This window comes from Camelus ferus, chromosome X, assembly GCF_009834535.1.
Source record: "Camelus ferus isolate YT-003-E chromosome X, BCGSAC_Cfer_1.0, whole genome shotgun sequence".
Classification (NCBI taxonomy): domain Eukaryota; kingdom Metazoa; phylum Chordata; class Mammalia; order Artiodactyla; family Camelidae; genus Camelus; species Camelus ferus.
In genome coordinates, this window is record NC_045732.1 from 39,270,979 (window position 1) to 39,297,381 (window position 26,403).

General features: G+C 41.5%; 1 long non-coding RNA gene across 1 annotated transcript in view; it reads left to right on the plus strand.

The window, feature by feature from the left end:
- The first annotated feature begins 393 nt into the window (after positions 1-393).
- The window catches only part of LOC116662228, a 79,681-nt gene continuing 53,671 nt past the window's right edge, over positions 394-26,403 (plus strand). The window contains exons 1-3 of the long non-coding RNA XR_004318245.1: positions 394-479; positions 1,090-1,206; positions 9,566-9,660. This is a non-coding gene — a long non-coding RNA (uncharacterized LOC116662228). The remainder of the gene's footprint in view (positions 480-1,089; positions 1,207-9,565; positions 9,661-26,403) is intronic.

Genomic DNA, 26,403 nt, shown 5'->3' on the forward strand with positions numbered 1-26,403 from the left:
CCACCAGCGCAAACATCCCATGACCTTGAAAGATCAAGAAGAGAGTTACTGTGTTCTTCTAATGGGTGGGAAATGCCAGATCGCAAAGGTCACTGAGGCAGTGCATAGAGACGTCAACAATGTGGGACTGGAACTCTGTGTACATTCTGCCTTGGGCTCACTTAACAAATGAACATTTTTCCCATGCCTTTTAGCCGCCTGGCACCTCTGCACATCCCTTCTATGTTAGGAAGACTTTGTACATTTTGCCTCCCGAGGCAGAAGGCAGAAACTTGCTTTCTCAGACTGACTTGCAGCCAGGGTGTGGGTATACAACGAGGCTCCTATGAGACCCTTTGATTTGGAAGAGAGTGAAGGCAGAGGCATGGCACAGATTCCATTCCCGCGAGGATGGCAGAACCTGAAGGAGAGACTTCCAGCTTTCAGGACAGCAGTGGCCAAAGTCCTAGTGGGAGGGTCCCGTGCCCGGCACTGGCCATGTGAGCAGTGCTGTTCAGGCCCAGCAGCGGGAGCAGTCTGGTGGCACAGTTCCAGCTTACAAGCCTGATTCTCTCACCACCCTGGAGATCCTGTGAGGTCCCCTAAGACCCCTCAATACATCCCTTTTGGTTTAACTGATCAGAATGGATGTTGTTCGCACCAAAGAAGCTGCCTGATGCACCTACCGGCTGTGTGGTTCTCTGTTACCCTTTCACTGCCTGGCTGTTTCAGGCAGAAGGTGGGCCGGCCCTGTGGGCTGTCTGTGGGACTTGGTTTTCCTGGCACCCACTTCTTGTAACCCAGCTTTTGATAGCTTATCAGGAGGTAAATGGCAGCTTAAGGTAGACGGGCATCTGGGATTTTTGAGATGCTGAGCGGATCAGCTCGAAGGTTGATGGGTTTCAGTGATGGGCTCCAAAGTGCATGTTGGACCTTGGGTTCAGTTGGTGGCCCAGTCAAGTCCACTGTAGAAAATAAGAGCCTTGCTCTAGTCAACAGCCCACTCACAGCAAGCACGACTCCTCCAGACCAGCCAGAGTAGGGCATCAGGGACACAGATCTCTCTCGCTGGACTTATTTCTCCATCCCCACAACTCATGTCTTTATCAGATGCCATCTGACATCACGCTCTCGTTGTCTCATGAGTGCCCAACAGGACCGACATCCCCTCGAGAAGAGGATCCCATCTCCTCCTTCGTTTGGCTCTTTATGGCGACTGGCGCAGAGGTGAGTGGACAGGAAACACGCCATACATGCTGCTGGACATATAAGCCCGCGGGGTGGAGAAGCAGCCTTCATTTCACCCTTTTCAGTCCAGTGTTACACTCTGAGGAAAGAGGAAGTAATGACATGGGTGAGCGCAGGCTTCTTGCTGCTCTGTATTCTCAGGTGGAGTAGGGATGTTCTCCTGAAACCAGAGCTCTGGGGACATCCCCTCAGACTTGCTTTGACCTTCACACTGTCACACAGACCTGAATATACCAATGAATTAAAAAGCTGTTCTGTAAGGGCCACCTTTTCATTGACGGTCCATTCACAACTAGTTGTTACAGTAAATAAATAAGTGTATACATATATATATATAGAGAGAGAGACTTGAAAGCATTTATCAGGGTTTATTCTCATGATCAGAAATTTTGCACTTGTCCTTTGTGTTTAGAACTCTGAGGAACAGAAAAGGCTGGACATTCTGGTGTGTGGCGCTGATTGGTTTTCTTCTGTCACCTGTTACTCACTTTATACAAGTTGGTGGAAAAATTGGGATTTAGAGCCTCGTTTTCCTCCCAACGTATATATTCATATAATTACATAAATTAGAGAAGAAATAGAGTAGGAATACCATAATTATGTAGAGTTTCAACTAGGTATGATAAATACGGTACCGTCATGAAGATTTAATTTCAACTTACTTCTTTGCTAGATTGAAAACAGTACACTTTTCCCATTTATTCCCCCAGTCTGGACCTCATTTTCCATCTCTCTAACAAAAGGAGAGTTAAATCTTTAGTCCTATGAGACGGTGTTTTTGGTTTTACGTTCTAGGAATTGTTAGCTTAAGCCCTGGATCACCTGGCTGGTACCTTAAGTATCAGTTAATTGCAATGAGGTCTGGATTTCCACTCCATTTCCTACTGCACTGGATGTAATTTTTATTCTTGCTTAAGAGGCCTATTGTGGTGTTCCCCCAGCCCCATCTCGAACAATTCTGCTTCTTTGTAGGTAGTGGCTTCTGGGATAAAGCAATCTATCGTTCCAACAGAGAGGCTCTGAATTTATTTCTTTATTAGCTGTTGAGCCAAGAACATTATAATGTGCAGGGAGAATGAAATAAGAGCTGATGTGGAACTGTGACCCTGCAGGGCCCCGCACAAGTGCAGTGAATTATTACTCCCGTCGGCCACTCAAAATGTAACTGCGTCCACAGAGAATAACATATCCCGCCAACCCCATTTGGTTAGGACATTTACTTCTCTGCCCTGTCCCCAGCCACCATTCTGTCTTTTAGAACAGTGACTTTCAAGCTTTTCTGAGCCCAACTCAAATACATTTGATATCACACACACAGAAATAGAAAACTGAACTGCTTAAAACCATATTTACTCTCACTCTTTGTGGAAAAGGCTGATAATTTCTACTCTGTTCTAATTACTAAAAGGATTGACTGATACGAAATCAATTTCAAATCCTGCTAATGGGTCTCGAACCACAGTCCCCAGAACACAGTGTTAAAAGCTATTCCTGAGATATTCAAATAATAGATCAGAAAGCTCTTCATTTCAACTCGGTTTTTTTTTTTTTTTTTGCTATTTCTTCTGAGATTTACTTCCATATTTCTGAATAACATGAATACCCTTCTATTTCTTAATGTTTTTTTCTTTTAGAGATAATCCATTTTTCCTCTTATGGAAAATGTGGATTTAGCTCCCTTCCATGCACCTTCTCCAAATATGCACATATTTCCCCTCCTTACCTCTCAATATATCATGAAATTTTTTTTATTAAGTCAATATTCATTGTTTATATTATTATGTTGTATGTATCAGTCAGGGTCCTAGCAAGGACCAGGTGGCACACTCAGACTGGGGAATTTGAGAAGAATTTAATATGGGACCATTTGTAAAAGTGTGGGCAGGGTATAGGGAAACCACTAGAGACAGGGCTGGTAGAACTATGGGGGCTCCATGACCATCCCTAGGTCCCAAAGAACCTGGAGGCTGAGGGTTGTGTGTAGAGAGAGCCGCCTGATCGCAGCGGGCACCATTGTGAAAGCGTGGAGCCAGCCTGAGATGACCACGCTAGGAAGACAGCCAGGAAATACATACCCCTCACCTGTCCTCCTCCCTCCCTCTGTTGTCCTGCTGAGGCTCTCCTGGAGCAAAACCCACCTGGAAGCCAAAGGGCACAGGAGCCCACTGAGAGTGGGATCCTATATTGGGATCCACAGAGGTCCACCTCCTGGGCATAGAGCAGGTGTTGAAGGATAGATGGTTCTGGAAGGTGAGGAGAACATTGTTAGCATATTATGTAACTGGTACTCACAGCTGAGCACATTTCATGTTCTTTCCTTTCCTGAATAACTCTTATGTACCTCAGAGTTAATAAATGGTTCCTTTTCTTAAAATATTTTTCAGAGAGTTTCTTATGTTTTCAATCTAGTTTTTATTTTTACTTAAGTTATTCCAACTCCTAAACCATCAGGTCTACAAGGCTAATAAGAGAACAGTCCTCTGTACCATCACATCAATTTCCCACTCTCCAGAGGCAACCATTTGCTCCCCTGCTGTTTCTTTTGGTATTTCCCTCCACGTCACTAAATAACATGCTTATGGCGACAACTCTTGCTTTGTGCAGTGTAGGAATTATCTGTTGATTCTCAATTTGGAAAATGAAGATGTTTGCCCTTTCACGAACTCCCCCTCTCCTTGTTTACCACATACAGCCACACTTTCCATTCCCCCAGCCTCCCAATATAGATGTATCCTAATTTGTTTGAACCAATATTCATTCTTTACATTGTTATGATATGTAAGCGTAATTCATGGCTAAGTTATGTAGTAGCCCACGATTACTTTTCCTTGCTTGCTCAGCGTTTTCTTTTTCCTAGAATTAATAGTTGTCTGGTTTTCTAATTTGTGTCATTTCCTACACACTTCAAATGAATCCATCCCCAGTCTTTCTTTGTTGTCTTAATCTCCTTTCAATATGTTCAAATTCATCAAGTATTCCATCAGTTTCATCTTCTTGAAGAACTCTTTCCTGGACATATCCTGGAGATGAGACTCGTTCGCATCTGTATTGATTGCCCTCTACTCTTGGGGCTCAGCTGCTGTCCTAGAGTTTCCTTTCACTCTCATCCTGGGAGCTCCTAGCACCTCTCTCTTCAATTACACCCCCTGTTTCCTGGACCCTGTGTCTTTCTCTTTCTTGGTTCAGTCCCTTCTTTTGATGGAGCAGTTCCTGTAGCTTCTGAGAGTTGGGTGCATGGGAGGTAAATTTTTTGAGACTTTGCATATCTGAAAATGTCTTTAATTTATCCCCACATTAATTGATTGCTTTACAAGTACAGAATTCTAGGTTGGAATTCATTTTCCTTGGCATTTTAAAGGCTCCATTGTCTTCTAGGTTCCAAATGTTGCTGTTGAGAATTTCAGACCCATTCTGACACATGATTCTATGTATCTATTTTTTTCCTGAAATAATAAGGAAAATTTATTATCTCGCATAACAAGAAGTTGAAAAGTAGGGAAGTTTCAGGATTGCTTAAGTTCTTTCCAGCTTTATGTACTTCCAACATCAAATTGCAGGCTTTCCTAGGCTTCCTCCCCTTCATGGTCATAAAATGGCTGCCACAGGTCCAGGTGTTGCATCCAGATACTACCATATGCAGCAGCAGAAGAGAGTCATCTCTTTCTTTTGTGTCTTTTTAAAAATGAGAAAACCTTTCCCAGAAATTCCTCACTGATTTTCCTTCCCACATCTTTGGCGAGAACTGGGTCACAGCCTGCCTTTAATTCGATCACTGACAAAGGGAAATAGGATCACTCTGATTGACTTGCACAGTCATGCTGGAGATAAATGTCCCTTTTCCTGAGAAAGAGATACCTGAACAAAATGAAGATTCTGTTAGCAGGTAAGGGAGGGATGGGATAGCTGTTTGCTAGGCAGCCAACAATGTCTGTTACAGCATGGAGTCTGGCACATAGTAAGCATTAAATATATGTTAGCTATTGCTGTTATTAATTCTTAACAGCTGTGGGGACTTATTCAAGTGACATACCTCCGAGAGCTCCAATTTCCTCATCTTTAAAATGGGGATAGGATTATCTCATTTGTTGGATGGTTATAAAATTAAAGGAGATAACATTTGTAAGGTCTTTGGTCTTTATCATTGTTAACAAATGGTAGCTATTTATTATAGTTGCATCTAATTATTGCCAGAGTACTTGAGCAGTAGGTTGAGGTTGCTAACAAAGTTTCCTGAGGTTGGCACCTGCCTGGTGTAACTAATTTTTCCCCTGCAGCTCATAGAATATTTTCTTTGCCTCCTGTATCCTAAAATTTCATGATTATGTGCCATGGTTTAGTTTTTGGTTTTTTTTCTCAACTCACACAGTGAACCCTTTCAACCAGGAAATATATCCTTCAACTCAGAGAAATTTTCTTGAATTATCTCTTTTTTGATTTCTACTCTTCCATTTTCCATGTATTCTTACCCTGGAACTCATGTTTTTCACATGTTAGACTTCTCACCTGACCCAGTGATTTTTTAAAAAATCTTTTATCTCCTCTTTTTCCACATGACTTTTTGCTCCATATTCTGGGAGATTTCCTCAACTTTAACTTCCAGTCCTCCTATTGAGTTTTCATTTCTGCTATCCTATTTTTAATTTCGAAGGATTCTTTCCTATTCTCTTAGTGTTTTATTTTTATTTGGTCACATTATCTTCTCTTATTTTCAGAAATTATTAGACATCAAAGATGATATGTCTCAGCATAGTCTCACTTTCCTCCAAGTTCTTCTTTCTCAATGTTTTGGCCTCTCTCTTGTACCTTAGAGAGTTTCCTAAGATGTCTGGTAGTCCTAGGCTATCTTCTCACATTTAAGATTATAATCTAAAAACCTGGCTAGATGAGAGCTTGGTGGAGTTTACTGATTATAGATTTCACTGTAATCTAAATATCAGGATAGTTCGGTCTTTTGTCTTGGGCTGTCAGGTTTTCAGAGAAGAAGCTTTCAGTCTCCTGCCCGGAGAATATATGTCTGACACTCAGTGGAGGTCATTTGGGAGAAGAGGGCTGAGGTCCTGATCTTCACTAAGCCTTCGCTTAATCCCTATTTTCAATATAGGATCCCACTCTCAACAATGCTTAACGTCCCCCAGTCCAGAGACCCTCTACCCTCCAGAGAATATACCTCAGTATTCAGCTGCAGTGGAAGTTGCTTTCCTGAGGTTGAAGATGTGGGTTTAAACTTGCTCCTAATACCAACACTTCCAGTTATCATGTTATTGTCTCCTAGCTCTGAGCCCAGCCCTCCTGTATTCGGCTTTGCGATGCTGGGTTGGGGATGCTGCAAACCACAGTGATTTTGCCAGCTGTTCCTTGTTAGGCTCTTCCCATAGAGGGCAACAGAGGGAAACTGGAAGGCTGGGAAAAGAAGGAATAAGCTACTTCCGGTTGTCTTCCTAGTGCCGTAAGCCACACCCAGCAACGCCTCACTCCAGCAGCAGTTCCTGCAGTGACAGGAGTCAGTCTACAGGTTTTCCAACACTCGCAGAACCAGCCCCATCATACCCCCACAGCAGAGACACCAGCACCAGCTGAGCAGCAATCCCTTCTCAGGGGTCTGGGTTCCAGCCCCGTTGGATCCTCCTCCAAACTTCTAGGTTCTAATAACTCCATCCTTTTTCCTTTCCCTGCCCCCAGCCCTGGGAGTGGTAGCGGCTTCCCATAGTTACTGCCTCCATGATACCTTAGAGTTCTCTTTTTATCCTTTCAGTTACCTAGTTAATAACTTTATGCCTCGTTAATAATTCTTTATATTAAATCCCTTCTGTTCAAATAATTGGAGTGGTATCTGTCTCCTGACTAGATCCTGATTAATACACCCACTTTCAGTGAAACTTCTTGTTTTCTAGCCCCAGTTACACCCCACTTTCAGAGGTATGGGTTGCCTCCAAAGCCTGAATCTTTTTGGAGTTTCAGAGCAGAAATAAGCTTGCTTCTTGGTCTCCCTAACCTCCTTCCAAAACTTAGGAGTCAGCCTATTCCTTTCTGCCGGGTCAGTAACTACTTGTCCATCTGCTTTCTTGCTTTTAAAATTTTGTTGTTGTTTTCTTTCCCAACCTCTTTGTCCCTGTGGAGTTTTGCTTTTAAAAAAAAAATCTTGTGTATTGTCATAATGGACTTTGGGGGAGAGAACTCATTCCTTAAAAAAAAAAATAGAACAAAAGATTAATTTTTAAAAGGGATTAACAACAACCTTGGAAAAATACTGCGACAAGAAGTCTGGGTGGTTTTCTCCTCTGGGGGAGGAGAGTGGAGTAGGGTCCAGAAGGAAGCAATGGGAAACTTCTTTTACTCTATTGCTAAATCCTACATATGAGTATTAATCATTCTGTGCATGGTAAATTTCCCAATTTTTGAAAGGTTAACTTTAGCATACAACTCTATCAGTTACCATGTATTCAGCTGCACAGAATAGAAGCTTAACCACAGAGCTTCAACCAAATAGGAGTACACTTTCCTCCCATAATGAATAAGTTCAGGAGAAGGCAGCTCAGGATCAGTATGATAGCTCTGTAGTGCCAACAGCACCCAGGCTCCTCCTAGTTTTGGGTGCACTCATGCTTGGCTTTTGTCTCTATGCCTCTTAGATTGTTGTTTCATCTCTGATGATCGCATCCGTATTCTGGGAAGAATGGTGAAGGACAAAGGGCAAAAAGCCAGAGACCAGCTAGCTGAGTTGGCCTCCCTTTAAAAAGCTTTCCTGTGCTATATAGTAGGACCTCACTGTACAATTATTTTCAATACCTTGTAATAGCCTATAATGAAAAAGAATTTGAAAGGAATATATGTATGAAACTGAATCACTGTGATGTACACCAGATATTAACAAAACACTGTAAACCAACGACTCTTCAATTAAAAAAAAAGCTTTCCTGGTACACCTGAAATTAATATAATATAATATAATTATAATATAATAATATAATATAATTATATCTCAATTTGAAAAAGTAAATAATGAAGTTTAAAAAAAAACCCAAAATAATGAAGTTTTTTTAAAAAAATGAAACCAGGCCCTCATATGTTTAAATTATGATTAAAATCTGTTTATGATAAAATTTAAAGTAAGAACTAAGAAAAGAAAGCAAGAACTAGAATTTGGGGAAAGGATATGAAAAAAATAAGCAACCATGTTGTGCTTAATTGAAGTTTAGATTTATGGATGGCTAAAATGGCATACCAGCCCCAGGCACTATTTCCAAAATGTCCTTTCTCTCAGGTTGTTTACTGTAAAGATTCCACATCATAAAATGAAATGTATGTGCGTAATTGTCTCACAAACCATGCTTAGCCTTGTGTCTTGGCTCTGTGTTGTAAATAGAGGGGCAAAGGTACTGTGTTGACCAATATTAAGTTACCTGTGGGTAGAGTTTGATCTGCCCTGTTTATTGTTGGATTTAAAAATTATTGCCAGATTTAAAGACACTTGCAAAATTTGCACATGTAAGTCTGCCCACATGTATGGCCATGAAAAATTGGATAAATGGAGTTCCAAACAGTCCAATTTTTTCTTACAAACCCAGATCTATGTAGTGTAAACCCTTTCTCTGGACGTTACTAGGAGGCAGATACAAACATTACATATATATTTTGATGATCCTTTAAAAAAACATTAAAAAAAAAAAGCTTTCCTGGACTGCCCAAGCAGCAACCTTGTTTCCTTCTTATTGTCCAAGATTCTGTCACAGGCTTCCCCAAACAAAGAAGTCTGGACAGGTGATATTTTTTACCTGAGTACACTGTCACCCTGAACATAACCAGAGCCACATGAAGAAGGGGGATTTGTGACGAAAATTCTTTGGACAGGGCTATTTTCATGCTATGAGTATCCCCTCCACTGCCCAGGGGGAGCCAGAGGAGCTGCCTGCTCGCCCAAGCATCGCGAGAGGTGTAAGGAAAAAGAGCAAAATGGATATTATGTAGGCAGCTATCGGTATCAGCCACAGTTGCCATAAGGATTAAAATAGACAGCATTGTGGGGAGGGTAGAGCTCAGTGGTAGAGCGCGTGCTTAGCACGCACGAGGTCCTGGGTTCAATCCCCAGCACCTGCATTAAATAATAAAGAAATAAAATAGACAATATTTACAGACCCCTTAGCTCAGTATCTGGCACAGTGATCATCCAACAAATCTAAACGTCTTTAAAAACTATTCACCCCTACCTATCTGGTCCATGAAAGAGGGCGGAAAAAAAGAAAGGAAAACCAAATAGATAATTTCAGTAATACTAAATATAAGAAACATAACATTGTCTATTGTTCTTTAATGCTTAGCTTTTTTTTTTTTCTTCCCCTAGTTTGAGGTTGCACTTTGCAAGAGTATAACTTCTCATGTGGAAAGTCTAACGCACAGAATATACATTCAATTCGTGTGAGGAGAAATGCATTGCAGGTAACTTCCTTTGCAGTAGCATATGTATAGCTTACTTTTTTTTTTAACATTTTTTTATTGATTTATAATCATTTTACAATGTTGTGTCAAATTCCAGTGTAGAGCACAATTTTTCAGTTATACATGAACATGTATATATTCATTGTCACATTTTTTTCTCTGTGAGCTACCGTAAGATCTTGTATATATTTCCCTGTGCTATACAGTATAATCTTGTTTATCTATTCTACAATTTTGAGATCCCAGTCTATCCCTTCCCACCCCCCGCCCCCTTGGCAACCACAAGTTTATATTCTATGTCTGTGAGTCTATTTCTGTTTTGTATTTATGCTTCGTCTTTGTTTTTGTTTTTAGATTCCACATATGAGCGATCTCATATAGTATTTTCCTTTCTCTTTCTGGCTTACTCACTTAGAATGCCATTCTCCAGGATCATCCATGTTGCTGCAAATGCGTTATGTTGTCAGTTTTTATGGCTGAGTAGTATTCCATTGTATAAATATACCATATCTTCTTTATCCAGTCATCTGTTGATGGACATTTAGGCACGTATAGCTTACTTTTAACTCCATCTACAATTTGGTGAAGAGCATTCCCTCCATCTTTTCATCCCTTTTTGGTCACCTATTCACTCTGTGTCTAGTACCTGATTTGTCTTTTCCTGCACTAGAACCCTGTGTTCTCTCTCCTCTGATTGGTACCTGTTCGGCTACGTCATCTAATAAATGAGTATTAGTCATGTTATAAAGAACGATATGGTACTAAACTGTTGGCTGTTTTGGTTAGAATACTTTTGGTTGCAAGGAGAGAATACTTGGGTAAAACTGACTTTAAAATAATGGCATTTGTTAATTCATATAATATGTCTGGAGGTAGGTGGTTCCAGAGTTGCCTAATTCAGTGGTGGAATATTACCAAGGACTCAGGTGTTATTTTTTTTAAATTCCTATTTCCCTATTTTTAGTATGTTGGGTTTTCTCTTCACATTTGTGCTCATGATCACAAGATGGCTGCAGCAGCTTCAGGCATCACATCCTTACAAAATAGCATAGAGTGGGGTAGCAAAAAAAGTGGAGATGTTTCCTGTCTTGTGTTCCTTTCTAAGAATGAGCAAAACTTTCCCAGAATTCTCCCTAGGAGACTTCCCCTCAGATTTCATTGGCCAAGTTTGGATCTTATACCTATGCCTAACCCCACCGCAGATAAAAGTAATGAAGTCACCCTAATTGTCTGGGAGTAGGGGGTGGAGATTACTTTCCTTGAACACTTGGCCATAGAAGATGATTCCAGAAGCAGAAATGGATTTGAGTAGATAACCAACAGTGTCTGCTCTATTGGGATATTCTGAACTACTGCAAATACGAAAAAACGCTGGATATGCTTAAAAGGAGATAAAGGTGGGGAGAATCCGTTGGCTGGTTTTCCTGATTCTGTCATAGAATAATTTCCAACTTCTGACATGAAAAGCCTTATCTGTGGTTTCAGGTTCTTTCAATTTACCTACCTCCCTTACTCCAGACACCTGGCTACTGGGTACTAGAACTTGGACTGCAGCCTAGTTTTGCAATTTGGGTTAAACTGTTCATTCCAAGTACTAAACAGACCAAAGTGTTATGGAGGAATAAATTCTGCCCTGACTTGATGAGGGGCCACACTTTATAATCTCACTCTGCCCAATGCACCACCACAAGCCATATCAGCTACATAGAACCTTCCTCTCTTTTTTTTTCCTTTTTTAAAATTTTAAGTTATAGCTGATTGACAACATTATGTAAGTTTCAGGTGTACAACATAGTGATTCATAATTTTTAAAGATTATGCTCCATTGTTAGTTATTATAAAATATTGGCTATATTCCCTGCATTGCACAATGTATCCTTATAGCTTATTTATTTTATATGTGATAGTTTGTACCTCCTAATACCCTACCCCTGTCTTTCTCTGCCCCCTTCCCTCTCGCCACTGGTAACCACTAGCTTATTCTCTATAACTGTGAGTCTGTTTCTGTTTTGTTATATTCATCAGTTTGTTGTATTTTTCAGATCCTACATATAAGTGATATCATATAGTATATGTCTTTCTCTGTCTGACTTATTTCACATAGCATAATACCCTCCAGGTCTATCCATGTTGTTGCAAATGGCAGAATTTTATTCATTTTTATGACAGAATAGTATTTTATTGTATATATACCACATCTTCTCTCTCCATTCATCTGTTGATGGACACTTAGATTGCTTCCATATCTTGGCAATTGTAAATAATGCTGCTATGAACATTGGGTTGCATGTATCTTTTCAAATTAGTATTTTCATTTTCTTTGGATATATGCCCAGGAGTGGAATAAGAAAACATAGGCAGAACACTCTTTGACATAAATCGTAGCAACATTTTTTTTGATCTGTCTCCTAAGGCAAAGGAAACAAAAGCAAAAATAAACAAATGGGACCTAATTAAGCTTAAAAGTTTTTGCGCAGCGAAGGAAATTATCAACAAATCAAAAAGACAACCTACTGAATAGGAGAAAATATTTGCAAATGATATAATTAATAAGGGGTTAATATGCAAAATACATAATTAGTTTACACAATTGAACATCAAAAAACCAAACAACTTGATTAAAAAATGGGCAGATGCCTATAATGAAAAGAGTATGAAAAAGAACATATGTGTATAACTGAATCACTATGCTATACATCAGAAACTAACACAACATTGTAAATCAACTATACTTCAATTAAAAAAAAATGGGCAGGAGACCTGAATGGACATTTTTCCAAAAAAGACATACAGATGGTCAACAGGCATATAAAAAGATGCTCAACATCGTTAATCATCAGAGAAATGCAAATCAAAACCACAGTGAGCTATCACCTCGTACCTGTCAGAATGGCTATCATCACAAAGACCAGAGAGATGAAATAACCTAACTCAAATCAAGCAGTAGGTTTGCCATTCAAACCCAAACTTGTCTCTTCCAAAGCTCTCATTCTAGGACAGCAGGTAGACATTTCCCAGATTCTTCTCTCTCTGCTTTGGTACATTCCCACCTTGGTCTTCCCTTGATGGGGGAGAGGGGGTGAGAACAAATCTGGAGTCAGAACACCTAGCCTGGGATCCCAGAGTCCTCATGTGTGACCTCAGGCAAGGCAGGTCACCTCACCAAAGCTACTACTTGATTTGGAGTTAAGTTATTGAGTTAGGTTATTTTATCTCTCTGGACCTTGGATGATAATATCTACTTCTGATGGTTCTTGTGAAAATCAAATAAAATAGCCATGTGAAATGCCCAGCACAAGGCTTTAAAAGGATATATGCTCTCACATGTAACATGAAAGTAATGAAAACATATACCTCAGAGGGTTGCTGTGAAAATTAAGCAAAGTAATAGATCTGCATTATCTTTATAAACTCCAAGCACTATGTGAATAAATTAAGTCATTATTGTGGATGGATTTATTATTTACCTACATAACAAGATATTAAAATGGGACCATCTTGATGCTGGTTTGCACCACTATGAAAGACATTATATTTCAAAATGAGTGTGGACAGGCGCACAGAGGCAGACTTTACGAAAGACATGCTTTGAGAATCTCGAATGCCCGCAACAATTTTGATTATAAAGGGATCAAGAGAGGGAGAGAGAAGGAGGATTTGTGCAGAGGATTTTTTTGGAGAAGACTATTGCCAGGCTATGAGTATTCCCACCCCTGGGATGGGAGGAAGGAGAGAGCTGCCCTCTAACTTCGAGCTTCATGAGAGGAGGCATTAATGAGGCTCCTTAAAGATGTTGCTGTGTGTTCCCTGTGGCTGGGGAGGCAGGACTAGAACCTGAGTTGAAAACAGCCTATGGCAGTGGGAGAGACGGGCTGCACTGAAATTAGGCAGCATGCCCACGTGTGGGAGTCATGGGGGAGAAAGAGTCAGGCAGGAGTCTTCTTTTGTTAACCTTTTGGGAAATATAAGATATGTATTAAAATGTGCACAAATAGGTTTACAACTTGAGGAGTTTTCACAAACTGAACATCGCCATGAAACCAGAACATGAATTACCAGCATCCCATAAAGTCCTTGGACCCCATTTTAGTCACTGCTATTACCCCTCAAGTAAAATTACTTTTCTGACCTCTGAGAGCATAGATTCACTTTGCCTCTTTTTGTTCTTCATATAAATGGAATCAGACACCATGTACCCTTTAGTGCCTGGCTTTAGTTGCTCAGCATTATATTTATGAGGTGCATCGTATTGCTGTACATGGTTCTAGCTATCCTCACTGCTGTATAGCATCCCGTTGTATAAATATTTCACAAGGTATGCATCCATTCTATGGGTGATAGGCATTTGAGTAGTTTCCAATTTGGGGCTACTATGAACAGTTAAGGACACTCTAGCACGTGTCTTTTGGTAAGCAGATAATATACACATATCTGACATGCAGATGTGCCTAGGAGTGGGGTTTCAGGGTCACATCAGGTATTTGTCATGTCTGGAGCAGTCTGAAGTCTTGCCCAAGAAGACTTCTTAGAATGTGGCATCAACATTGAAAGTCTGGACAGAGCGCCCCCACCTCCACTGTCTCACCTCCCTCCCAGAGTTGGGGGCCAAAAGGGGAGTGGCAGATGGAGAAGCAGTGGATAGTCCGTATCAGAAGACCTACAGTCAGAGGGACCCAGCAAAGGCATCTCCCCTGAGTCTCACGGAGGAAGCCACATGCCCAGGAACACCGCTTGACCTACAGAAACATTCGAATCGAGCACAGCGTTGGCCCCATCTCATTATGGGTGTTGTGAAGGTCTGGTATTAAAGAGGGAGCATTAGGGCCCTGGTTCTGGACACCTGGTTTTCACCTGAACAATTCCATCCCATGGCTTTGTAAGCTTGGGAAGGCCATTTTCCCTCTCTAGGCCACCCTTTTCTCGTCTTTGTGATATATGGCTCCTTTCTGCTCTGAACATCTCAGAATTGCCTGTGTTCTAAACTCCTTACTCCTCGAGTTGAGAAACAGGGACCACATCTTCTCTTTCTTCCGTATTCCTGAAGAGCACCCAAAGCTCTGTACACCTATGGGCACCATAGGTCACTGGACAAGAAATGTCTTGCAATTTCATTTGCTAAAGAGAAAGCTGCTTTTATGGGTCCAGCGATGCACATAACGAGGATTAAATTGGTGCATTAAAATTAACAGCGTGGCATGGGTGCCTGTCCAAATACAGATGTTATATTGCATACCAGCTTTATGGAAAAATCTATTTTCATTCTTGTCACACAACTGAGCTTCTCTAAAGGAACAGAGCAAAGACTGTCTGTACATTGTAAATTTATTGACTCACTATTTTATCCAAGGACATTGGGTAATTAGAAGATTCCAACATAGACGCAGAGAATTCTTCTCTTCATTTGGGAACATGTTTTATCACTTGCTACTGCCTTGTTCCTAATGCTTAGCATTTAAAGGTTATATTGCGGCGGCGGTGGGGGGGGACTCCAGACATTATGTAGTCACTGTCTGGAACAGCATTATATTTCAACAGGATATTATCACGCAGGCAAAAAGAAATCATTTTTACTGGGTAGGAAATGATTCCATTGTGCAGTATTATTCAAGCAATTAGAAATTGCATTGTGTGACAAATTATCAGATCTTCTCACTGGAGTTTGTTATTGGACTGTTCATGTTTAAAATGTGGGGCTGCAGAGAGAAAGAAGCTTTTTCAGTAGAAGCATGGGTGAAGAACTCAGGCAGCTGGGCAGGTGAGCCACGATGTCATTTTGTTTCCCAGGAAATTCTTTTGGAGTTCCCCTGAAGTTCCCCATCTTACTAAACCCATCAGCAAACCTCAGTTCCTTGGATTCATTCCCTTATAGCAAAGGAAAACTTAGCCTGGCCCCCTAGGACTTTATAGGGAACTGACAACTTAAAAAATTGGTGTCATTCCAAAAGTTGGTTGGAAAATCTGTCTTAGAATTCAGAACAGCTCGTTCTCAGTGACTTTGGTTCCCAAGTAGACCACTGGAGCACATGTGCCCCATGACGAAGTGGGACTCTAGTATTAATAATGATTAGAAACCATTTATCAGGTAGTGTTATTTCCTGGTGAAAATCCACTCTAAGTTCCCACTTGGGAGAACAGAAACACAGCTGCTTTCTTTCCTTCCTGTGCAGTTGGAAGTGGGGCTTCCTACAAGCTTGGGGGATTGGAGTGCGCAGGGCAGGAAGAGGAGTTGGAAGATGTCCAGAAGCTGAGGCAGGGGCTTCCCAGCAGTGACAGAAAGAAGCAGGGAAAAGGAGTGGGGGCGGGCCCAGCAGTGAGACAGGGGCGGAAGTGGGAATATTTATAGCTTCAGCTGCAATCAAGAGGAAAGTCCCTGGACCCGGTGGTGATTTGGCTCATGGGATGCTGGTAACTTGGGCGGTCATCATGGAGGGAACATCCCAGTCCATGTACAAGTCGGTGGTTTAACTTTGTCCTCAAGCCCCCTGAAACCTAACCTTTTCTTTCTGCTTTTAAAAAATCATTATGGAATATTTCAGATCTACAAAAGGTGTACAGAACCATATAACAAACACTCAGCTTAAGGTATAAAACGTTTCTGATAGAGTTGGAGCCCTCTGGGTACCCCTTCTCATTCTCATCCTCTCTAGCCCCAAGACAACCCCAAATTTGAAGTCATCATTTCCACGTGTATTTTTATAGTTTTCTTACATCTATATCACACACACACACACACACACACATATATACACACACACACACATATTATAAACCCTATATAAGTTATATCCTATTATAATTCATTAGGGATATATATATATTTAAACTAAATGGTTTATATATTTTTGCATGTTAACATTTTATAAATGGTCACGCACTCTGTGTATCCTTCTGCAACTTGCTTTTTCCCTCCAAAATTATGTTTTAAAAATTAATCCATTGAGAGTGTGGCTCTGGGTCAGTCATTTTAAGTGCTGTATAGTATTCCAGCTTCTGAATAGACACTCCTTTTCTACCAGCCAAATTCAGAACCCAGCCGTGTACTCACTTGTCTTTCCTGCCTCACACAGGATGTTGGCTTTTTAATTCACAAGCATACCAACATCCCGTTCTAAGGGTCAAATTATCCAGGCCCCTCAGCTGAGCCCTCCTTCAGGCCTCTGGAGAAGCTTTGTTAGAAGTGGCTGGCTGCCTGGTACGTATGGATTCAGAACATTATCTGACCTTGAGAGAGGGTTTGTCCTTGCCATGGGATAAGGACTGAAGAACCGCCTCTACCCCTGGTGACAGGATGACTCGTGTACATGGAATTCCCTAGCTCTTTCCCCTGGATGGAGTCCAAGTTATGCCGTCAATGTTTCATTAGTTCATTCTTTATAAGGGAAAAGGAATCTTCAGAATTTAGAATAACAGAAGCAGACAATGCAAGAGCTAGAAGAGTAACTTATCCCTCTCTTCTTCCCCAGCACCTCTGTTTGGGACAAGAAATATTTGGGCATTAGCCAAGCCAACCATCTGAGAAGGTTTCGAGACAGCAGTTACTTGATGTCTTTCTGGAAGGGGCGGGGTCGAGAGGGGGTGAAGACTAGACAAGAAGCAGCAGCAGCAGGAGCAGCTGGAATGGTTGAGCATCACCCTTGGTGATTAATCGGTGACATTTAGAGTTGTTTCTCTCTCTCTCAGCTTAGCTCAACAAGGCAGGGAACCTCCTGGCAAAAGGCTCTGTTCCAGGATTTCTGGCATTTGGTTTTCTGGCCTGTGTCAAGCACTTCTTGAGACTTGTCTGGCCAGTGAAGGGCTGGCGCCTGCCACGTTGTTCTTAACAGCATCTTTGAAGTAGAAAAAGGGTTTCTTAGAGTTCTAACCAATGACTTTGAGTGCATGGAGGCTGCTAATTTGCCCTACTTGGCCAGTTCCCCCATCACCCCTCTATAGGCAGAATCTGAAAAGGAAGCCCAGAAGGTTAGAGCTGACATGAACCATAGAGATGTTTCCACTCAACACCTGATTCACTGAGTTAGTAATTTAATAAATAGGTGCCAAGTGCCTAGGGTGTGCCAGATTCTGTTCTGGGAATAGAGTGATGACCAAAACCAGGCATAGCCTCTGCCGTCTTGAAAATCACATTATAGTAGGTCAGGCAGGGGGAGAGGGGAGAGGTGACCAATATTAATCGAGTAATCACACAAATTTAAAATATACCATGCTATGAGCCAGGCTTAGGGAAATCAGAGAGGGCTTCCTTGAAGAGGTGATGCTTGGGCTGAGATGTGAAGCATGAGTAGGTGTTAATAAGGCTGAGAGGGGAGAAAGGGCTTTATAGGGAGAGGGAACCAAAAGGGGTAAGATGGTGCATAGCAAATAAAGAAGGACATGTGACCTTTTATAGCGAATATAGAGAGCAGGCTGGGGAGATGAAGTAGCCCAGGGGAGGCTACACCACATGGAGCCTTGAGGCCTGTGTTAAATATTCCCTTCTTTTTCCTAAAAGCAATGGGAAACCATTAAGGGTCTTCAAGTGGGGCATGGGTGATTGAAATTGACTTTTCAAAAAGAGCATTTTGAATGCTGTATGGAGAACCAACTAGAGAGGGGCCAGTTGGGAAGTTATTTTATTTTATTTATTTTTATTAGATCTTTACAATCAGTTCTTCTGTATTAAAATAAAACTCAGGTGACATTTTTATTGAGAAACTATTAAATAGAGATCCAATTAAATATTGCATTGGAGAGAAATGACAGCTTTATAATGCTGTCTTCTTTTGCCCCCCAGTTTTATTGAGATGTAATTGACATACAACACTATATAAGTTTAAGGTGCACAGCATAATGATCTGACTTACATACATCATAAAATGATTATCACAAGTTTAGTGAATATCCATCATCTGATATAGATACAAAATAAACAGAGGAAAAAAAATTTTCCTTTTGATGAGAACTCAGCATTTACTCTCTTAACGACGTCCATATACAACATATAGCAGTGTTAATTACATTACTCATGTTGTACATTTCATCCCTAGTATTTATTTATCTTATAACTAGAAGTTTGTACCTTTTGACTGCCTTCATCCAGTTCCCCTTCCCTCCACCTCCCCGCCTCTGGTAACCACAAGTCTGATCTCTTCTTCTGTGAATTTGTTTGTTTTTTTTTATCTGTGTTTGAAGTATAATTGACCTACAACATTGTGTTAGTTCCTGGTGAACAATATCATTATTAGATATTTCAATACATTTCAAATGTTCACCATGAGAAGTCTAGTTACCATCTGTTACCACACAAAGATATTACATAATTATTGACTGTTCCCCCCCTACTGTACATTTCATACCCATGGCTCATTTATTTTGTAACTGGAAGCTTGTATCTCTTGTTCTCCCTCATCTATTTCCCTCTTCCCCCCACTGTCCTCTGCTCGGCAACTACCTGTTTGTTCTCTGTATCTATGACTCTGTTTCTGTTTTGTGTGTTCATTTGTTTTGTTTTTTAGATTCCACATATAAGGGAAATCATACAGTATTTGTCTTTCTCTGTCTGACTTATTTCACTTAGCCTAATACCCTCTAGGTCCATCCATGTTGTTGTGAAAAGCTAGATTTCATCCTTTTTTATGGCCGAGTAATAGTCCATTTTATATCTATATCTATATATCTCACATATTCTTTATCCATTTATCTATCAATGAGCAGTTAATTGCCAAGATTTGGGAGGTTATTTTAGGTAAGAGATACTGGTGGTTTAGGCTAGGGTGGTGCTGATGGTTGTGGTAAAGCGAAGGGAACAAATGTGAGAGAGATTTAGGAGGTTAAGTTAACATGACTTGGTGATGGTTTGAGTATAAGGGTGACAAGGAGGTGGGTGTCAAGGAGAGTTCCTAGGTTTCTTCAGTGGGTGGTGCTGTTGAGTGAAATGGAGGACCAGGTTTGTGATAGAGGAATGAGTGTTGAGCTTCAGGTATCTTTGTGATATCCACAAGGAGATATCAAGCAGACCACTGACTGTATATGGGTCTTGGACTGAAAGGAGAAGTCTGAACTGGAGATCCATATAGTCGTGAGTCATCTGCAAAAAGGCAATGATTCAATCAGGGTTCTAAAGGAAACAGATGGCATAATCAAATTAGGATAATTCAATGAGGATTAATAAAAAGACTATATTAGGTTTCTGCTGCATAACAAACAGCACCATAACCTCAATGGCTTAATAGAGCAAACACTTTACTTTTTGCTCACAGGTCTGTGGGTTGGTTGTAGTTCAGCCTATCTAAGTTGGGCTCAGCTGGGTCAGGCTGACTCCAGACATCACGTCCCATTCATGTCTGCTTTATAAGCCTGGACCCCTCAGGGAATGGTGCCATATCAAAGACTCATAGTTGGCCTCTGCTGCCTGTGTTGTGGATTCTAGATCACTGAGTTCACAAGATCACCGAGTCATCAGCAGGGTAGCTAGAGGAAGAGGCTGGCTGACATCCAGGGATGGATCATCTGGTCCACCTAATTATCACGAGCCTCCTCTGCAGTAGATGCCCTCCGGTGGGCATCATATTTTGGGCTTAGTCCCAGAGGTCCATCCATATACCTGCCCTAAGGACGTCCTTGTCACCAATTTTCCAATCTTGTTCCTTCCAAGTCCTTGACCACTTGGATAACTCAGTTGTCATTGCCCATGAGCCAGTGTGGATCCAGTCACCTGGCCATCTCAATCCTGACAAAGTAAACAACCAAAAGTCTACCTCCTGGGAGGATTTGCCTTCATCACCATTCTCAGGGCCACTCCTGAATGGGGCTGTTGTGCAGCCATTATCCACTTCTGGCTCGTGCCAGCATGCCATGCACTCCCAGTTGGGAAGCAGACCCAGCAGATCATTGAGAACGGAGGCCACGAGGCCACAGGTGTAACTGAACGCGAGGCAGAGTAGCAGTAAGAGTAGGTGCCGTGGGAGTCTAAGCCACCTGCTTGTACAGTTTTCTCTTGCTTTCCTGAAATGCTGCAGCCTGGTTTTACATATTCCACTTCTGTTTTATAGTTGAAAACCGTGATGCATGTCCAAGTTTATGGTTTGGTAGATCAGATAACACCCAGCTCATTAAAAAAAAATAACTATTGAGTAGTTGTTGAATTTATTGAATGCTATTACATGATCTACAAAAATAGGCATGTGATTTTTTTCTTTGGCTCTATTAATATCTTGTATCAGACTAATAATTTCCTGTGCACTGAACCACCCTTGCATTCTTACTATAAACCCCAGTTGGTGGGAGTAATTTATTCTTTTAGTATGATGCTGGATTTGGTTTGCCAATATTTTATTTTGGATTTTTACATTGATATTCATGGGTGAGAAGGGTCTGCAGTTTTATTTTGTGTGTTATTTTTGCTAGGCTTGATTTCAGTGCTATCTTGGCTTAACAGAATTATATTTTCTTCTTTGTCTATGGTCTGGAACCCTAAAAACATTAGAATTATCTGTTCCTTAGAGATTTGCTAGAATTCACTCCTGAAACCATCTGGCCCTGCTGTTTTGTGAAACAAAACCTCCCAGTTCTGCTGAGTTTCTTTGGGTCAGCCCATCCCTTGGTCAAGAAAGCTTTCTTTAACAGACCAAACTGCTGGCAGGCAAGCCCTTCAGACCATTGTTTCTCAGAGTGTGGCCTAGAATCACCTGAGATACCAGTTAAAAGGCCTTTGATCTTTTGAATTAAAATTTCTTAGGGGAAGCAGGGGAGGGTATCGCTCAGTGGTGGAGTGCATGCCTAGCATACATGAGGTTCAGAGTTCAACCCCTGGTACCTCCATTGAAATAAATAAATAAGCCTAATTACCTCCCCCCACCCAAAAAAATAAAATTTCTTAGGGAGGGGCCAAGTTTGTATGTTGAATGGGCTCCCTGGGTAATTCTCGTGTGCACTCTAGTTTGAATTCCCTAGGTTATCGAGAAGCTTCCAGTTTCTCTGTGTTAAACCAAGGACTATTCTGTTTCAAGGCTTCCCCCCTTCTAGGTAGGTGCCTGTGAACTAGGCAGAGCTAGAGCACTCGTTTTCCTTCCCTTGCCCTTGTATCTTTTGATGGCCTCAAGGAGGATTATGTGTCCAGCAATTCCTTTCTCCTTTCCCAAGAGCATCCTCTTGGTTTCTGTTCACCCCTACTTTACCAATGGTGCCTGTTTGGTTGGAAAAGCTTCATAATTGTGGCCAGAACTTCACTGGCCAGAAGGTCAGGGATGGGTAGAATGAAAAACCATCCCAATTTACCCACAACTTTCCTGTTTTAGTGCTGAAAACCCCATGTCCTGGGAAACCCCTGGGACCCAGGCAAATGAGGACAGTTGGTCAGCCTATATCCTGCGGCAGAACTGGCATTATCATGTGGTCCATCAACCTTTCACCCAACTCAGCTGTCCACAGATTATTTCTGGGAATGAGTTGGAAAGAACATTGTTCCCACCACCATCACCACCACTCTCAACTACACTTAACCCCCTAAGTTCTGGACTCTGTGCCTGACCTAAACAAGATTCACATACACATTAAAGTTTGCAAAGCACTGCCCCAGAGCTCTTGCTCTCAAACCTGGCTGCACAATGGAATCACCTGGGGAGTTTTTAAAAATACTAATAACCTGGGTCTCACCTCCAGTGATTCTGATTAACTTGGTCTGGGTGTGGCCTGGGTGTCTGAATATTTTTCCAGCTTTATTGAGATATAATTGACAATAACATTGGGTAAGGATATACAATGTGATGATTTGATACATGTATATATTGTGAAATGATTACCACATTAAGGTCAGTTAACAAATCCATCACCTTATGATTTTTTAATAATTTTAATTTTGTGGTGAGAACATCTAAGATCTACTCTCCTGGCAAATTTCAAGTACACAATACAGTGTAGGTAATTATAGTCACCACGCTGAACAGTAGATCCCCAGAACTTACTCATAACTGAGGATTTGTAGCCTTTGACATACATCTCCCCATTTTCCCCACATCCCCAGCCCCTGGTAACCACGATTCTACTCTGTTTCTGTGAGTTTGAATTTTTTGGATTCCACATATAAATGAGATCATGAGTATTTATTGTTCTGTGTCTGATTTATTTCACTTAGCATAATACCATCAGGTTTCATCCATGTTGCTGGAAATGACAGGCTTCCCTTCTTTTTTCTAGCTGAGTAATAATATTCTATTGTATATATGGTTTCTGTTTTTTTTTTTTTTAAACATTCTTCAAGTGATTCTAATGTGCAACCAAGGTTGAGAACCACTGCTCTAGACTAGAGAACAGAGTATGTTCAGTCCAGATGCCAGGGTAGGCTTGGATGACTGTCCAAATCTAACAACTTGCACCATATTGATTTTCTATCCTTTCCATCAGCCCTCTTAATAACCTGCAAAAAGGATAAATGCTAACACTGCACTTGGCCCATTTTTCTTCCCTTCTTATCTAATATTCCCTGAATCTCTACTCTGCTCTACTGCTATAGGTTACCAGCCACAGTCCTTGATGTTTCTTTATAATAGCAACAGTGATCATGCCCTGTCCAACTCCGATTACCTCCATTAACTTCTCCCCAGCTCTTGTGCCTCTGGACTTCTGTTGCATTTGTAATCAGGACCATGCAGTATAACACTGTATATGTGTTGGCTTTTATTGTTCTCTAGTTATTTGGTCTTTATTTTATTAACCAATGCTCTTTTGGTGACAAGTGACAGAAGCCTAACTCAGCTTGGCTACCATGAAAAGCCAAGTGCAGACATACTGACTTCATTTAGGCATGGCTGGATGCAGGTACTCAGGTGATGCCATCAGAAAGACGCCTTTCTCTCCTTCCCTTAACTCCAATTTCCTTTGTGTAGGCTTCATTCTCAGACAGGACCTCTCCACTTGGTAGTGAAAATGGCCATTCTGAGGTGCAGTAGTGATGCAGGAAAACGGATGTGGGGCGTGAGAAGGGCCGTGTGCCAGGCTTCGGTGGAGCCCGTGGGACGTGCCCCACCAAGTGTGGGTCCTTGGCTTCGTCCAGGAAAGAACTCAAGAGCGAGCCACAGTTGAGTGAAGGTAGATTTATTCAGAGAGATACATTGAAAGGCAAGAGAAAGGCTACAAGGTGTGGGGGCTGGGTGCTCAGATTAAAAGTAGGTACACATTCCATAGACAGAATGTGGGCCATCTCCGAAGAGGGAGAGAGAGGGGCGCCCCGAGGCGCAGTGTTGCTAGTTTTTATGGGCTCGGTGGCTTCATATGCTAATAAGTTGAAGGACCAGTCTAAGTAGCCTGGGGAAGGGGCTGGGATTCCCAGGAAGTTGGCCATTGCCCACTCTTTGACCTTTCGTGGCTAGCCTTGGGACTGCCGTGGTGCCTGTGGGCGTGTTATTCACCATATTAATATATTACAATGGGCGTATAATGAAGCTCAAGATCTGCTAGATGTTAAATCTCTCAGCATCCTGAGCCTCAAGGCCTACTGGGGGTTGAATCTTTCACCATTTTAATGTTAATTGCTGTGGCACTCCTTGAATGGCTGTGCCCTGCCCCCTTCCATCCTTGTCTCAGTAGGTTGAGGGTTTTTAATTCTCATCACACTTTGAAATCCACATCAGATAATTTTGTTTCCCATTATGCCTGGGACCCCAGTGAGTCTACTTAGCTGCATTTTGCAGAAATTCAGCCCCATGAAGAGCAAATACATACCAGAGAACACAGACAAGCCCTGCGAACCCAAAAGATGGGAACTAAAGACCTCATTCTGATCTTTTATTAATGCCAGATACCAGGCCAAGATGGACCGCTACAATGCAAAAGCATTTCACTCATTTATTAAACATTTACTCACCACCTACTGTGTCTCAAGTACAGTGCTGGGGACTGGGCTGAATAAGACTCCATCCCTGTTTTGATGATATCAGAGGGTAGCAGACAAGACAGACATACTAACAAGCATAACGCAATATGGCAAGGGCTACCATGCAGGTGTGGGCTGGGGGATATTTGGGGAACATACTGGAAGCATGTACTGCTAATCTCTCTGGGCTCCAGTTTCCTCAGGTACAATATTTAAGAAAGATTGTGTTGAACATTTTCTAAATTCGCTCCCAGCTTGAATTTTCTGCTGTTTATTTCTCTCTCAAGTCCCCCTTCCATTGTAACAGGGGCAGTGATTTAGCTCGGTGGGGATGTGGGTGGACTCCTGCTAAATTCACTTACAGATCGCCTTAGGAGTTCTCTTAACAATGGTCAAAGTAGTTTTCAGAACAGCTGTTTAAAATTATTTACGTATGCTACAGAGGAAAATCAGTTAGCACGACAGAAGCAAAGGGTCATGAGTTGTAGGGAAAATGCAAAGTGGGTGTGTTGGATGAGGATGCTAGAAGGTCTGCAGACTTCAGCCAAGCTACAGGAAAGGGAAGAAGGGACTCTTGCCCAAGAAGAATTTCATTTGCATTTCCTCTTGCTGTGCATTAAAAAAGAAGAAGAAGAATTTCATTTGAATAGTCCATGTTCAAAATTCAGAGTGCAAATAGGTGCCAAGACCAGGAAATGGCTTTCATTTTATTTGGGCCTTCAAGTGGATATCCAAATGTGGACTGGAGGTTTTGTGTTAAACCTTAGGTATTGTTACACATCAAAATTTGAAGTGCCTCTGCTTCTGTATTCTGTATTAATTTTTCTTTTCTCCTATTAGCTGTTAGACAGCTGTCAGTTCTTTAGAGAGGAGGTCTGTGCATAATCATGGTCACCAGTTATGGATCACTTAACATATGCTACTGTGCTTTTCACCCTTCTCACATTTTTCATATGTCACTCGCTTATTTCTCATCCTACGAGTAGTACGTGGGTACTGTTGTTAGTCTGTATGGAAGGAGGACCTCAGAGAAGTTTAGATAACTTGCCCAAGGTCACAGAGCTAATAAGAGGCACAGAGGCAAGACTTGAATACAGAGATTTCTGGCTCTAGAGCTCATCTGAGGATAGCTGATAGAGATGGATGGATGGATGGATGGATGGATGGATGGATAGAAGATAGATAGATAGATCGCTCGCTTGCTCGCTCAATCATGTTGATGAGGAAGAAAGTCTCTACTCTTAGCTTTTAGGGTGGTAACTAGAATCACAGACTTATTTAGAAGAGGCCTTAGGGAGGTGGTCAAGTTGGTTGCAGATTGAAACCTGGCATTCTCATGTAACTGCCCTTGCTCCCAGGGCACAGAGCCACCATAGAGAGGCCCAGGGGTTAGCCTGACTCTAGACCCACCTTTAGTCCTCCCTTCTCAGAGAAATTTCTCGGCCTTTTGAGCCAGCCAACATGGTTCCCAAGCCTTTTGAATGAAAATCACCTGAGGCAATTTAAAAATTCAGAGTTGCATGTTGAAATGATTATATGTTGAAATGATCGTATTTTGGATATACTGGGTTAAATAACATATTATTAAAATTTATTTCACTTATTTCTTTTTAATTTTTAAAATGTGGCTGTAAGAAAATTAAAAATTGCATATGTGGCTTGCATTATATTTTAGGAATAGAGCTGCTCTAAATAAATAGTGTGCCAACCTAGAAGGTCAGTTCTGAAGGGACTGAAAGTAGGGAGAAGAGATCGGGCAGGAGATCCATGGGGCTGCTTTCTCCTCCCCATCCTTCCCTGCCCCTTCACCTTCCCCAAAGTGAGGCTGGCAGTTTATCCTGGGGTGTTTCATAGTCCCCAAGCACAGGACACAACAAGAGAGGAATTGAGGTGGGAAT